The sequence below is a fragment of the Lactuca serriola genome, chromosome 7 (genome assembly GCF_051521515.1).
Source record: "Lactuca serriola cultivar US96UC23 chromosome 7, Lser_US96UC23_V15, whole genome shotgun sequence".
NCBI lineage: Eukaryota > Viridiplantae > Streptophyta > Magnoliopsida > Asterales > Asteraceae > Lactuca > Lactuca serriola.
Window position 1 is genome coordinate 129,773,076 of NC_136414.1, and position 16,771 is coordinate 129,789,846.

At 33.1% G+C, this 16,771-nt stretch overlaps 1 pseudogene; it reads right to left on the reverse strand.

Annotated features, from left to right (window-relative positions):
• Positions 1 to 5,781: 5,781 nt before the first annotated feature.
• LOC145064354 (pentatricopeptide repeat-containing protein At2g15690, mitochondrial-like) lies at positions 5,782 to 6,777 on the reverse strand (annotated as a pseudogene).
• Between the last annotated feature and the right edge of the window lie 9,994 nt (positions 6,778 to 16,771).

Sequence of the window (16,771 nt, forward strand, 5' to 3'; positions counted from 1 at the left end):
CCAAATTCAACAAGACAGATCTCGTGGAATTCTAGGATTATCACAAAAGAGCTATATTGAAAAGATCCTTGAAAGATTTGGCATGCAAAACTGCAAACCAGGAGACACCCCTATTTCAAAAGGAGACAAATTCAGTCTCGATCAATGCCCTAAAAATGATCTTGAAGTTAAAGAGATGCAGAAGATTCCTTATGCATCGGTTGTTTGGGAGTCTTATGTATGCTCAAGTGTGTACACGTCCCGACATATCTTTCATTGTAGGGATGTTGGGAAGATATCTAAGCAACCCAGGTATGGACCATTGGAAAGCAGCCAAACGGGTTTTGAGATATCTACAGAGAACAAAAGACTACATGATCACATATAGGAAATCAGATGTTTTGGAGATCATTGGGTATTCTGATTCTGATTTTGCTGGATGCCAAGACAGTTATCGATCCACATCATGCTACATTTACTTATTAGTAGGAGGAGCTATTTCATGGAAGAGTGCTAAACAAACTTTAGTAACTTCTTCCACCATGGAGGCTGAATTTGTAGCATGTTTCGAGGCATCAGATCATACAATATGGCTGCGGAACTTAGTCACGGGGCTGCGTATTATTGGTGTTGAAAGACCACTAAAGTTGTATTGTGACAATAAGTCAGCAATGTTGTATTCCAACAACAACAGAAGTTCCACAAAGTCAAGGCATATTGACATTAAGTTTCTTATTGTTAAAGAAAGAGTGCAAAATGGAAAAATCGCAATAGAGCACATCGGGACAAACTCCATGATAGCGGATCCGCTCACGAAGGGATTACCTCCCAAGGTCTTTCATGAGCATACTACACACATGGGTGTGATAAATATTGATGATATTTTGTTTTAGTGGGAGTTTTTACAATTTATTTTTTGGGTGCTTTATTTTGGTTTAAGAACAATTATGTTTTTCTGTACAGACTTAAGAATTCGGTAAAATTTCATTATTAGTTGCACTTATTTGAAGTTTGATCTCACTTCAAGTTAAAAAGGAACTCGTCGGAAATCAATTTTGATTTTGTGACCATGCATCATGTTTAATCTATGTCGTTAGTTATACTTATATATGTGACCATTGATGGTTTAGTTACGTAAATTGTAACAAAGACCGCATTGATCCTATACAGTTATGATTAATGGACAAGACTGTTTAAGGGTACCAGTATCATGATACCATACATTAAAGCGCTAATATGGTTATATGTACATTTATATATTCATGGTCCAGTGGGAGATTGTTAGAAAATCATGGGACCATTCTATAAATGAACATATATATTGTTATCATTTAAATCCAAATATTATGGAAAGTGTATAAGATTGTTGATGGACCGATATTCACTTACCATTTGTGGCTTGAGTTCCCGGTTTGACTCAATATCCTCAAGATCCCTTCCATATCTCACATTAGGGTTTATCTCCATCTATAAATATATGTGATGAGGAGCAAATCAAAGGGGACGAAATTAATTCACAAATTCGTTTTTTCTTGAGTGCAAAGGGTTCTTAGAGTTGTCTTGAGATCAACTGGAAAACCAAGCTTGTTCTTCAGATCTAAAAGCTTCAATGGAAGCAGGTACACAATCTCCTTCACTATTTTCTTGTATCCAGATTCGAGTTTAAGATTTGGTCTTGAAAGCTTCCGCATATATAGAATAAGTTAATAAATCTAACACTTAAAATAGCATTTATATTGAAACCACATGAAATCATTAATTCAGAGAAAGATATAGGAGAGTTCCATATTTACCTTTCACATTCACGATGCAGAAGCACACGTCAAGAATTAGATTGGAGGAAGTAAATACATGTAATTTGCAACAACTAACAAACAAAAAAGGTTAACATGTATACTCAATTGAATCAACCCCATATCTTTTACTCTATTCATGGCGAATGCATCAAAGATGAGTTTGATTTGGATTCCTTGATTTCGTTCTTTATTCTTTTCCAGATGATACTATGAAAAAGAGCACGACATAGGAAATCTGCAATGGAGGAATGAAGGTTTATTGGTTGCGGTGAGAGGAAGGCGATTTAGGTGGTGGCTGTCGTTGTAGTGATAGGCAGAAGGAGGAGTAACGTCTATCGACAGCCAGGGTTTGTAAAGATATAAGGATAGAGATCATGGTTTGTAGAGAGAGATGGTTAAGATCACGCCATTTATAGTTCTTCCTGTTGGTGCGGTAAACTAACCATCAACTCCTCTATTCATGGTATCCAACCGATATATGGGTAACATAGGGGGCTGAGTCAAACTCGAGATAAGGGTGGAATTTTTTTTAATAATTCTTTCTATTTTCACCAAAAAAATTAAGAAATATAAAATCCACTATGCATAAATATAAATTGTAGTATTTACAGCTTAATGGTTTGGATGTCTTAATTCTATTTTTAAAAATAGTAAGGTTTGTATAATAATATAGTAAGATATATGTAGTTAGGTTCAAATGTTTTTACTATCTATTGTGTGCTTGTAGGATTGATTCTGGACCAATCATTTTAGTTATTTTAAGAAAGTAATTAATGCATATTAAATGCTGAAAGTTTAATTAATGCTCATTATATCCTTAACATGTAATATGCATTAATTACTTTCTCAAAATAACTAAAATGATTGGTCCGGAATCAATCTTAAATGCACACAATAGAGAGTTAGAACAAAATAACCTAACCCTATATATATATATATATATATATATATATATATATATATATATATATAGGGTTAGGTTATATTGTTTCTAGTAACTATTGTGTGCCAGAATGCACAGATCTGGACCATCGAATGAATAGAATCAACAATTATGATCTGAGGGTCTATGATATTACAATAGGGTAGCATGTATCATATAATCACACAATTTTTATCAAAAGGGTATTTTGGACAATTAACTACATTTATAAAAGGAAATTTTCAGATTTTTAGGGATGATTAATTCTCCTAATTTAAAAAAATATGAATTTTTTAATTAATTCAATTTCAATTTTTACCGATTTTATTCTATCAGAATATTTTTTTTGTTAGAATGATACTCTTTCAGAATTTTATTCTAACAGAATATTACTGAAGAAAAAAAATTCATGAATAAGATGTTCAAATAACAAACATTCTAATATATTCTTATACATCTGAACTTAAATACAAATTCATACATATTCTTACAGACTAAAAGTCTTATACATTTTAATATAGTTATAAAAATTCTAAAAGAATATAAACAAAAATGAATAACATTCTTAAAAAAAATAACAACATTCCGCTAGAATACTATCATGTGCCATGTTTTCTTCTTGAATTCTTGAATCCTGAAAGAATATTGTTGTTTTTGGATGTTGAATCTTGAAATTCTGAAATAATATTGTTGTTTTTCTTCATTCTTTGAGAATGAAGTATCATATATCTTTTTTTCATAAGTTTCCTCATCATTCCTGCATCATCCTAACAACTACACCTTAAGCATACAAATAATTAATTGCAATTCTTTCAGAATACAACAAAAATATTCTTAAAGAATAAACTATTCTTGCAGAATGGTTTTAAATATTCTTAAAGAATTTGTAGCCTTCCTCAAACTAAAGCCTTCTTTATCAGATCAACAACAAACTTGAAGTGGCACACCAACCACACAGGAGCCCACTTTTCAGTTTTGAGTGAGGTAGATCGAATCAATCAAGACTTGGTTTTAGATAAAAACATGTATTTTTAGGTCTTGATAAAAACCTTAATAAATTTTTTCCATCCTTTGAAAAAGATCAAGTACTCGACTGAATTTGTAGCCAAACTTTGGGAAAACCTAAACTTGATAAAGGAAATTACAGATGATTGATTAAAACATAATAGTAGCATTACACTGTTTGTGCAAATATTGAATCTGAGAAATTGCAAAACCGTAAGTGACTTAATTTCTTCCATATATACTAGGTTAAGTTTTGGCAATCAAAATTAGGTTTTGAAATCTGAAAACATAATTCACAATCAAAAGTTAAGTACTTTTGAGATTATGTGCACCAGTATCAGATGTCAATTTGAATTACTAGCCTAAAAAAATTAAAAGTACCTGGGATTGAAATTATTTGGTGGCGACGCCCTTTTCATCTTCAGTTACAAGGGTTTAGTCGTGTGAAGAAACGGAGCAGTAGAAGAAGCTAACCGTGAGACGAGATAACTTATAAGAGGGAGAGATTGAGGACTTGGAGGACAAAAGGGGAATTTGTGTTGGCCATGACTGCCTGAAACATAATTGAACCATTTTATAAGTAGCGGAGGAGACGAGGAAGAGGCTACACACGTTTTCCATCAATTCTTGTGACAAGTTCCCTCCACCACCATCATCACCGATGATGATTGATCGATTAAAGAAAAAAAATGAGTTTATTAAAAGAAAGAAAATCTTAATAATTGATTGGAGAAGGATAATTACCTGGTAATGAGTTTTGAATCTTGATGATTGATTGTAGAAGAAGAAGCAGAAGCCGTGGATTAGAAACGATGATGAGTTAGATTTAGGGCTAGGGTTAAGTAGTTGGTCAAAGAGATTTTTATGGTAATTCCCATTAATTAAGGGATTTTATTTTAATTATCATTCTAAAGTTACATAATTACCCTTATTCAATTTTTTAATTATTTAATTATTCCTCAATTCCTATTGGTGCATTCAGTCACACAATAGTTGTCAAAAACATTTAAACCTAGCTCTCTCTCTCTCTCTCTATATATATATATATATATATATATATATATATATATATATATATATATATAAGAATTATTAACCAATGAACTATTTTTTTTCCAAATTTTAGAGTATTTTTTATCAATAAAAAAACTAAAAATACATAAATTCGTAACTTTTGATAATTTTCCAATGATATCAAATTCGATAAAAAAAATTAATTTTTTTCGTCAAATTCACAGTGTGAATCTGTGCAGATTCACAATGCAAATCTAAATTCACACAGTGAATCCGAAAAATATATAATTTATTTTTTAACATTTACAATGTTAAGTTATGAATGCAAATACTTTTAGTTTTTTTTTTCCGATAAAAGAATAAATTCTAAAACTTGATAAAATGTTTGGTTCCTTAGAAAATCAATTATAATGGATCTCTCTCTCTCTCTCTCTCTCTCTCTCTATATATATATATATATATATATATGTTATTGTGACTATAGCACAACAATGTTTAGTATATTGGTTTAAATGGTCTCTTGTGATTTTTTTTTACCTTTGAAGGGGACGAACTTATATATATATATATATATATATATATATATATATATATATATATATATATATATATATATATATAGGTTATTGTCACTGTACCCCAACAATGTTTAGTATATTGGTTTAAATGGTCCCTCATGATTTTTTTTTTGCCTTTGAATGGTACGAACTTGTGTTTTACTGGTTAATTTGGTCCCTTTACCTAATTTTGAAGGTTACAATGTCTTGTCAACTGCCAACTAGGCAGGTGAGTCAACAATGACTAAGTGGTGAGTCGACTCATCATTGCAACGTAATCCAAAACCTAATTGCTACATAGATAGAACTAATCCATCAATTTACATTGGGACGTGAGAGCTTACGAACAGTAACAATGGAGCTTCTTCTTTGTCATTAACACCATGTACTTCTCCTACGTTCTAATTCCAAAACCAGAATCTTGGAAAGTGTATGTGAGATTTTCGATGTGGTGGTAGGTGTAAACAGAGAGAATGCGGTGCCAAAGAAGACAACGGTGGAGCCAACATCAGGGCCACCGCCCTCGATTTCGATATTCATAGACTTTGTTCTTCTTCCTTTCAAGCATATTACTTGCAGATTAATTAAGTAAAGGAAGTTTGTGTAATGCGACTGATGGTTGAAGAAATGTCATGGCTCGATCTTTGAGCTCGATATCACCATGGATTCAAGTAGAATCCATCAATGATTCCCATATTTCAAATGTAGGTTCAAAAGGAATGTTTTCGATGAATTCAAAAGCTTCATTTAGATTCCCATATTTCCCCAAAACATCAATAAACCCTAAATAATGATTAACTTCTGGATCTAGATTGTAGTCGTTCTTCATTGATTTGAAGTGTTTGAAGCATTTTGAATTGAATTAACATTGGCACATGCTGAAAAAGTAATTGGAAAGTCTCATTTTTTGGAGTTAACCCCAGCTCTTTCATATGGTCGTATAACAACAAACCCGCATCGGCCCCCCGTTACCTGTGTAGCCCTTTATCATTGAATGTCATATGCTTAAGTCATCTCGCTCACGCATTCTGTCGAACACCCTGCGTGCATCCCTCATGTTGTTGCATTTTATGTATAGTACTATTAATTTAGAGTTCAAATTCACAAAACCGTAATAGGGAGATCGAATAAGAAGATGCTGAACCTTCTTCCCCGGTTCAAGATCGTCACACAATTCCAAAATAAGCTCGAAAACATCAGATCTTGCGGGCACACCTTAAGATATTAACTCAATTGTTTCTTTAATCAACCTATTTTTGCATAGCGCCATTAAATCCACACCCGGTGGCGTAGATATGTTGGTGCGATTTTGTGTTTTGGGAAGAGTTGGTAGTTTTGTGGATGTGTTGATTCGACGATTGGTGTTCGATTCTACCGGAGTCAACATCAGGCCCACCGTTGGAGCCGAAGAAGACATCAGTGGAGCTACAGAAGAGGACATCGGAGCAGGTGAAGATGAAAGACGGTAAGGGATTTGATCGGATTCGGGTTCTACAGAAAGCATTACAATAGGTGTTATATGTGACAATTGAGTTGACATCTAAACCTGCTGATTAGGATGGATCTCACCCGATAATTTAACAAAATGGTTGGTTTAAATTTATTGCTCAACAAGCTTTATTTTACACTTTATACTGTCATTAGTACGGTATTATACATGTCAATTTAATAGATATAATTATTATAACACAAATAGTTACAAGTAACATATTTAAATTTAATAAATATAATTATTATAAATATCTGTAACATCCCCAAAATCACGAATTTTTTTTTCATTTTTAAACCAAGTAAAATCATTGTTTTCAGATACCATCCAAATCAAAACCATTCGTTTACAAAACACTGTTCCCAAAAATAGCATTATATATTAGAGTGTCCCCAAATCAGTATCAAAACCAAGAGAATGTGCATGATTATGCCTTCGTCCTGTCATAATCATCTGAAGTACCTGAAACAATAAACTAAAACCGTAAACACGAAGCTTAGTGATTCCCCCCCCCCCACAGTACCATCACACAACCATACAAATAACTGCATGCCTGCATGAGCCTTCAGCCTGACTGGACCGCCGTACTGGGCCTACAGACTATCTGGACTGCTCTTAGAGCCTTCAGGATGACGAGACCGCCGCACCGAGCCTACATCCTATCTAGACCGCTCTCCGAGCCTTTGGCCTGACTGGACCGCCTCGCAGGCCTTTAGTCTATCCGGACCACCCCGAGTATCTTGGCCTTCAACACATAGCAGGACTGCCTCAACCCAATCGACCATATCACATAAACATATACCATAACAATCAATAGCCAGCAAGTACAAGTAATCATATAGATCTACAAATCACTACCACATAGCAACATCCTTGTATACCAGGATACAGATCTAACAGATCACCACAGTATAACAACATCCTATATACCAGGATGCAGATCTAACATATCACTATATCATAGAAACATCCTATATACCAGGATACAGATCAAACAGATCACTACAAGATAGCAACATCCTCTATACCAAGATACATAACCAAGTGGGCCACCATTGGTACCATCGACCCACAAGTATAATGAGGAGAACTCACCTTTAAGTCTGAAAATGTTGTTGAACATGACACTGCTCCGATTATCAGCTCTACTAGTCACCTCTAGAAGAAAGATCAAGGTGAAGAAGGTCTGGATCTACAAGATCCAATGCAATTAACACTTCTCCAATGAGCTCATTCTTCTCCAAGATGCACCAAGAACACCCCAAAGCACTTAAAAACACCTTCTTTTTGCTCACAATGCTCAAACTAGGGTTAAAGTTTCATGGGGGGACGTTGGAGAGGTGGATGATGAGAATGACAAGGGTTTGGGGGAGTTAAGGAGCTTAAATAGGGCTCAAAACCCTCAAATTAGGGTTTGACACATGATTGTGTACACCCAACGAACTAGGTTGGGGTCCGCGATCACACTTGCCTAGTACGCCCAACGTACTCCCTGTACACCCAACGTATTAGGCTCAACCCAAAACCCTTCTAACTTCGAACGGTCATAACTTCTTTGTTCTGACTCCGATTTCGATGTTCTTAATATCCAGGTAAAGGTGTTACAACCCCATAATAGTCTCTAAATATCTTGGACTAAAAACTTCTCGAACAAAAATTCATATTTCATGCAAGTACCCGGCCTATGACTTTTCCCTTTATACCTTTCGACCCAAAACACAATTCAAGGGTTAAATCTTTTAACTATCAATATCTCCTTCTACAAGGACTAAACTTGCCTCCTTAAAGCCTAAAGTCTTACACAATTGACTTCCGGCCCACAACCCAAAAGTGGTGGAAAGAGGATATTATAATATCCTTGAAGGAGAGAGAAAATAAATATCTTTAATGAGAGTAAAAGAAAATAAAAGAAAAAAGTAGCAATAAAGGGTATATTGCTCATTCGGGTGTGCTTGTAGTTATTTATTTAGTGAATTCATCTTTAAAAAGAAAAATTTTATTTTTGTGGAATCATAAAAATGATGATGTAAATTGAAAAAAAAAAGTCAAATAAATATATATTTTTTCTAAAAAAAATCTTTTCTTTACTTATGATTATGATTAAGAATACTAAAAAATTATGATTTATTAATTAAATAAAATAAAATATATATTACATTAGTTGGAAATATATAAATACATATTAGAATAAAAGAAAATGGCAAAACAAAAAGAAAATGACAAAATACGATAGAGAAAATATAAATCATTAAATAGTTCTAAAATTTGAAAAAAAATAATTTATAGACTCGTGTGTATAAATTATTAAATAATTTTGAAATTTATAAAGACTGTTTTTTATAGACTTGTGTATAAAGAAAAATATATAGGTGTAGAATTTTTTTTATTGACATGATTTTCTAATTAGATAACCTAATTATTACATAATGATAATCTCTAAATAATGATATGTTATAATGATTATTTATTACTTTTTACTTTCTTAAATGATTTAGTTTATTTTAGAAAACAAAAAGTTAAGAGTTAATAAAAAACGTTACAATCAAAATTCTTATAAATTTAATTGAAATTTATAATGGCAAAAAAAAAAAGACAAGTTAAAATGAAAGGAAAACAAATCAAGAGAAAATAATAAAAATTATCACATGAATACTTTTTAAGTTTAGATAGTTATAGCTTCAATTATTATAAATACATAAAATGATATTGTTGTAGCTACTTCAAAACATTTTAATTAAAAAATAAGTGTGATTTTATAGTATACATTTATTACTAAATGATAGGTAAATATTACCTTATCAAAAAAAAGGTACATAATTTTTTATATTATCTAATAATTAAAAATAAATTCATATATAAACTGGCAAAATTTAATCATTTAATAATTCTTTAAATACGAGAAGAAAATAATATTATTTAAAAAGAGAAAATGACACAAATATCCTACGAAGTTTCTAGAGTTGGTCTATTTAGTCCATAAACTATTTTTGTTACTTTATGAGGGGCCAAACTCACAAACAACCTGTTTTTTTGGTCCCTTGGACTTGTTTTACCCGATTTGGAGTGTCACGTCCACACTATTTGACACATCAGCCATGGCATGACAACCAACTTACTTGACTATTCCAAAATCACAGAGAAACCGAAATAAATCCTTTCTCATACTGATGCTTCGTCTTCTTCCTCTTCACAATGTGCTTCGTCTTCTTCATCTTCACAACATGATTCTTCTTCCCCCGTCACCATCTTTGTTGATTCTGATTGTGATCCACTTAGGTTTCCACCTTTTACACATCTTTATTCCAGTATTTATGACTTACCCGCCAAGTGTTTGATTCTTTGCCTCAAAGAGTTTGATGAACTCGTGAATTAAGCTTAAAGAAGGTATGTGGTCCTAGACCTAGATATTTGTATTTTTCTCCCTTCTTACTTTCGAGCTCGAAGCATACATTGAAGACGAAGGTCTTAGTTTATTTTTGAGATATCCAAACGTCTTCTTCTTTCTTAACTAATTAAGATTAAGCAAATGCATCATGAAATTACATAAAATAATATACAAAACTTCAATATAAGTGAAGTAAATCCCTCAGGTTTTAGAAAATCATGTTCATAACTAGCATTCAGTATCAATAAACGGAAAAATTAAGCAGAGCATGTAACATATAATGCATACAGTACAACAAGTAAGGCACAAGGTACAACATCAAGTGAAATCAGTTGTAATCGTTTATGGCGGCGAGTTGATAGTTCGAAATTGCAATCATAACTTCGATGTCAGAGCCGACAAGTGCACTCATCATCGATTAATCGGCGTCAAACAACTTCACTTTAGTAATCTCGTTGTCTTTCAACATCTGAACTACTGTTTTCGGATCCATCTTATGCATTGCCATCGTCCCCCATTTTGCACTCAACCCTTCAATTTAAGTAGAGAATCGATCAAGATGAAAATTTTGATTGATGAATTGGAATAAAACTGTAGGGTTCAATACTTGAATCAAATGAAAGATCTTTGGATTTTGGAAACATAGGGTTGCGTGTAAGTGAGTGTGGGTTAATTAAGATTTCAACAACAAAAATCTCGGTCAACGTGATAGTCACCATATATGGGGTGAGTTGGTCACACCCCCAAACCGGAACGGCGGAAACATTCCGGGACGGAGGACGTCATGCTCAATATCATAACCATAGTGAAGAAAGTAAACACAACCATCATATATATATATATATATATATATATATATATATATATATATATATATATATATATATATATATATATATAATTTAAACGGTTACATCGTTGCAAAAATACATGTTTCCAAATAAATTACATATGATGTCAAAATAGTTCAAAAGAAATCTACGCCTTAGCGTCTTGCCTTCAAAAATCTTGTGGTTACCTGTATTACTGATTACCTGAGAATACAAGTTGTGTTTGAAATAATATCAACATTAAAGCTGGTGAGTTCATAAGCAATTTATGAATGAAAAATGAATGTTGTTCCTTAAAGTTTGTTACAAGTTTGTTTCCAGAAAATCCAATATTTTCTAAAAGGTTTATTGTAGTCATAACTAAACCAAAACTTAGTATATGTAAGTAAATCATCATACTTATATGTGGTTTTATATTTAAATAAAACTCCTTTTTGTGAAATACTTAAATTCCCGTAAACGGTGTGTTTGTTAATTTCTCATGTGAGTTGTTATAACCATACTATGACTCGAAGACCTCGTACTCGACGTTCTTCAAGCGTCGGAATGTTATGACACTTGTCAACCCAGACCTGCCGGTCTAGTTGTTGCAAGCAGCTCAAGTGCGGGTTGTCAAACCCAATATAGATCTATACACAACTATCACGCTATCCCTACAAGAGATTCTGGCTATAACTACATGACTTTTCTGTTGTACTAAAGAGTACTCTGAAGATGAATGTCTCACAACTTTATTCATTAACAGGTTCACATAGTTTGTAATAAAATACTCGCTTTGTAAATCGATAGTATTACCATTTCTTTGTTTAAATGAGGTGTCCAAACTATACCTATTATAGTTTTATCAAAATGTTTTATGTTGTAAATAAAACCTTGTTATGCATGACCTTGTATTTCAATAAAATGACATTGAAAAAGCTAAGTATAAAATCTTACACACCTTGCTCAGCATGTTACTGATGGGTTTTGGTCATAAGACATCCTATGTGCTCATACAAACCCTAATGCTTGGATCTAGGTTTCTCTATTGTACATGCAAGTTATCCAAGACTATAAACCCTAATTCTAGCATATGGAAATCAATATTAACATATAATTAGGTTTAAGATATTACCTTGATTGTTATGTAGCAATAACAATCCCAATTCCTTCTTGAATTGACTTTGGAAGGCTTAGAGTCACAAGTGTCACTCCTCTAATGGTTCACAAACACCATAAGCAATAGGATGAAGAGGAGAGAGGATGGAGGCTGCCAAAACCGTGTGAAAACCCTAGAAGGTTGCTTCTCCACGTTTTTGAGCCTTAAGGGTTCTATATATAGTGAGACAATTAGGGTTATCTAACAAGGAAACCCTAATTTGGATGCTTAAGCCCTAAGCAACCCATGGAGCCCTTTTCTCAAGGCCTTGGACGACTTCATATGGGCTTCCCCCATAGAATTCGTCCACCTTATAATAAAAGGCAATCCATGGCCCAAATTGCAATTATCTTATAATTATAATTCCAGTCCCTTAAGTTTAATTAATCTCTTTTAGTCACAAAACTAATTTCCAATTAATTATTGACTAATATTAATTAAACAATATGATTTCTACTTTAATATATTATTCCCATAATATATTAATAAATCATATTTAATCCTTTCTCTCCATAATTCATCCTATCAAGTTGCTTTGGTGAAGGCAACCCAAAAGGACCATGCACCATCGGGTCAAGTACATACCAAAATAGTTATGGACTTAGACACTAATCCAATAGTCTCCCACTTGGATAAGTCTAATAACTATTATGCGTATGACTTCAGATCCTGATCTGCAATCGTAGCTTTCCCAAGCCGCTGTCAACTCTGATCCTATCAGATACGCGTGTCCTTAGATAAGGGATCATATATTCCTCCATTCTAGATATCATATGAGATATGATTTCAAATCATTCTCTTTGTACTATATCTTGATTCCCGATTTATGACGACAAACTAATTGAACAAATCAAATTAGCCCTAGCCCGGCCGAGCATTTACGTTTGTCATCACTAAACCATCGAGGGGCCCAAAAGATATCGCTTTTATCCTACTTTGGATAAAAGGAACGGATAAACTTTGATACAATGCTTGCTTGTACTCACACACCGAATCACACACAACAATATGTTTTATAACACCAAGTTACTGGTGCATTTACATATTATCAATGTGCAACCGATTTGCAAGATACAACTCACACATCTCGGTTTCAAGAATATAAGATGTTATCGTCTCACCAATCACTCGTGATACAATCCATGGAGTGATCCAAGTGAGTGTGGGTCTAATCCAATGCTCAAATCACATTCATAAGCACTCATGAACGTTGCAGCAAACATTTGCTTATGTCTAATACTCTTTTAGACAATCCACACACCAATTCACGACAATCTTCATTCATATCTACTTCCAACATATGAACGGCTGTGGCCCGTTTGAATAATTCGATTATTCTTAATAAACTCAATTATTCTAGAAGTCAAAACATGAAAATGTGAAACACAAGAATAATACTAATCCCATATGGCCTCAACCCTTTGAGCATAAATAAAACACTTTTATTTATCACCATATTGATTACTCATTATTTGTCGTTTCGGGTAATCAACTTCTTACTTGAATTCCAACACTTGTCCCATGCTCCTAGCATGCACACAATGTTTACCTATGGTTCTTACTTTGTGAAATAGATCACACATTTCCAATCCTTCTCATTTCACAACTCCAAATCCTATTCATAAGTGAAAGAATATCAAATTCTTGCTACTTATAGAATATGATAGATTCTAACATTTTATGCAATGATCTCTTTTGTAATGTCACTGCACCAAAGTCACAAAGACTATTGCCAATGATATTACAAAGTCCTCTATTGGAGATTGTTACAAGACAATTCCTTAGATATGATGTCTCTCACTCAAGGTACATTCCTTTGAACATCCCTTTGCATAAAAGTTTCTAATCTAGTCATAGATTTTTCAATATTCAATTCCCAATATGGATACATTTCCATATTTTCCATATGACAACTTATTCTTAATAGAATCTTGTCTATTCATAATAATGTCGATATGGTCCATCCAATACGGAAACATTTCCATATTTTCCAATACTATACTTCCAACTACTCACAAGCGACCAATCCTCGTCGAACTTTGGATTGTCCTTTGATAGTTGTTTAATTATTTTAGTCTAAACCGATTCTAGTCCTTTTTCCCTCTAAATGTGCTCGACATTTGGAAAATTTTTAGAATGGTCAAACATTAAAGCATTTGCAATCGATCCTATACCCGAAGCGTATGGGACACGACGCATAAGGTTTTATTTGCTATGTTCTCAAAATTCGAATTGTGAAGAGGGATGCCGTAATCATAATCGAAATTTTAAGAACACACTATGTACCTTTGACTAAATTTTATTAACATTCCACAACCTAAGCCTTTAGATTTGAAATGAAGCATAATATTCTCTCCCTTAATTATAGCAAAACAACTCTTCAACTATTGCGACTTTGCAAAGTATGACTCTTGTTTTCTATAATTAATATTGCTAACCTTGCAATACTTTCCTTAATAATCATACAATCATAACTTTTATGCTCCCACTATCTTGATGATTATTATAAAACGTAACACTTATGCTCCCACTAGCTTCGACATGTATTCATAAACATCTTAACTTTCAGAAAAACAATGCTTATTGAATTTCTTAAGTTCATGTTTCTAATACTTAGTGCTTTGATAATCTTTTATCAAGGTTTCTTGAACTTGTACACATTTGCCTTCGATAGTTCATATGTGTGTCTAAACAATTAAGACTAATTGCCAAACCTCACAATTCAAATTATGGAAAGGGATGCCGTAACCATAATTGAATTCGAGAATGCAATTTTACAATCACTATCTTCTTAAAATCTGTCTTAGTGAAAGCATTTCCTCACAATCATTTTCATGAAGGAGGAAATCTTATGACACTTAGATTTAAACAGTGTATTTGTTCCTATCCATGTGAATTTGTCAAAACCAAAGTTTACGACAAATTCAAACTCTTATGGATCGAACTTTCTTGATCTCGATTTCTTGCCTTTATGGTAGCACAGCTGCCCACCATGTCTTCCAAGTAGTTAAGCAGCTCACCCTTTCCTATCAATGTACCTTTCATTGATTAAGGTGCTTTGCCTTTTATGCGTTCAAAATGAGAACTCATAGGACTCACATGCATAATTAACTCGATTGGATTGGCACAGAAACTAAATAATGTCAACACGATATGTTGTAAACCTCAACTCGTGTGCTAGTGATGATCGATAAGGTTTATTTGATTTGTTCTTGAAACCTTTCAAGACCATTAAGACTCCCACTGACTCCTTGACATATAAGATTCTCTTGTCAAAACATTTCTTGACAAACAAATATTCAAGAGTTAGTGTAGTTTTTTTTTTCAAAACGCTTCATAAATTGGTCCTAGTTGATCTTTGTCTAATCCAAGACATCACAACTTTCCACATTTGATGAACGTTATAAACCTTTCTAATTCTTGTCACTCATTGTCACAATCTTAACTTTAAGACTTGTTATTGGAACGAAGTATGATTGACTTATTGATTTAACCATTTCTTCAATTCTTGATTCCTCTTCTTAGACATACAATTGTACTAAGACTCACTTAAAGGATCAATTGAGATATGGTTCTTAATCATTAAGACCTATCATAAAGCATAAAAGGTACTCTCCCATCTTCTTAGAATGGAGAAACTTTTATCTTTCTGCCTACTTGATTCTTCTTATTCATTCTGCTATTGATCTAAACCCTTTAATCAATTCAAAATTACACTTAATCTTGTAAGTATAATCACATTTACTCTTATGGTGGACTTGATCAACACGCAACTTTGTGTGCTCGATCTCCTAGTCCTTCACTTGACACTTTGTCAATGAATTAGTCTAATTTCCAAATGTGAAATTTCTCATTCATCGTGCAACCAAGTTGCATGATTCAAAGTTTCTGTCCAATTGAAACTTGGGCGATGAGAAACTCTCCTTATTTGGTAAATTCTCGACTTTCCATAAATAACATAATAAGAACCAAATCCATTATTGCTAATAATAGAAACATCCAAACATCAATTTTTCATATACGCCATTGCAAGGATAAATAAATAATATAAAATCAAAATTTATTTTATTGTGGAAAAATTTTTGTCCTTACAATGCAATTCATTGAAAACCTATGCTAATACATCTTTCTTAGCAATCTAATTCTAACTCTAAGTAGTAGCTCAAGAATCTAATCTTCGAGAAATGCGATCGAAATCCATTCCTTCACGGTTAGATTTTGCTCACTTCTTCCTTTAAGCTTCCTTTCTTTTCTTCGATCCTACAAAACATCAATTGTAATCTTATCACATTATGTATTAAGAATCTAGAATAGAAGCTTAAAAGAGTTAGTCAATGGATTTTACCTAAAGCAAAGCCATACGTTTTGACTCTCCCATCTCTTAGATCTCTTAGGTAAATAGGGAAGCTTCGTCTCCAATGCCCTTTCTCTTGGCAATAAAAGCAAATTGACTCTTTTGGAACATGACATGGAACTACTTCAGACATTGACTTTCTCTTATGATCAACCTTTTCGATCATAACATGTCTTTCGTTGCCATTGTCTATATCCATAGAGGTCTTGAAGGCAGATTCACCAGTCAACTTTGCTTTTCTATTGCGCCTAACCATTGCCGATTCAGCAACAATAAGCATATAGGTGAGATCTATAAGGGTC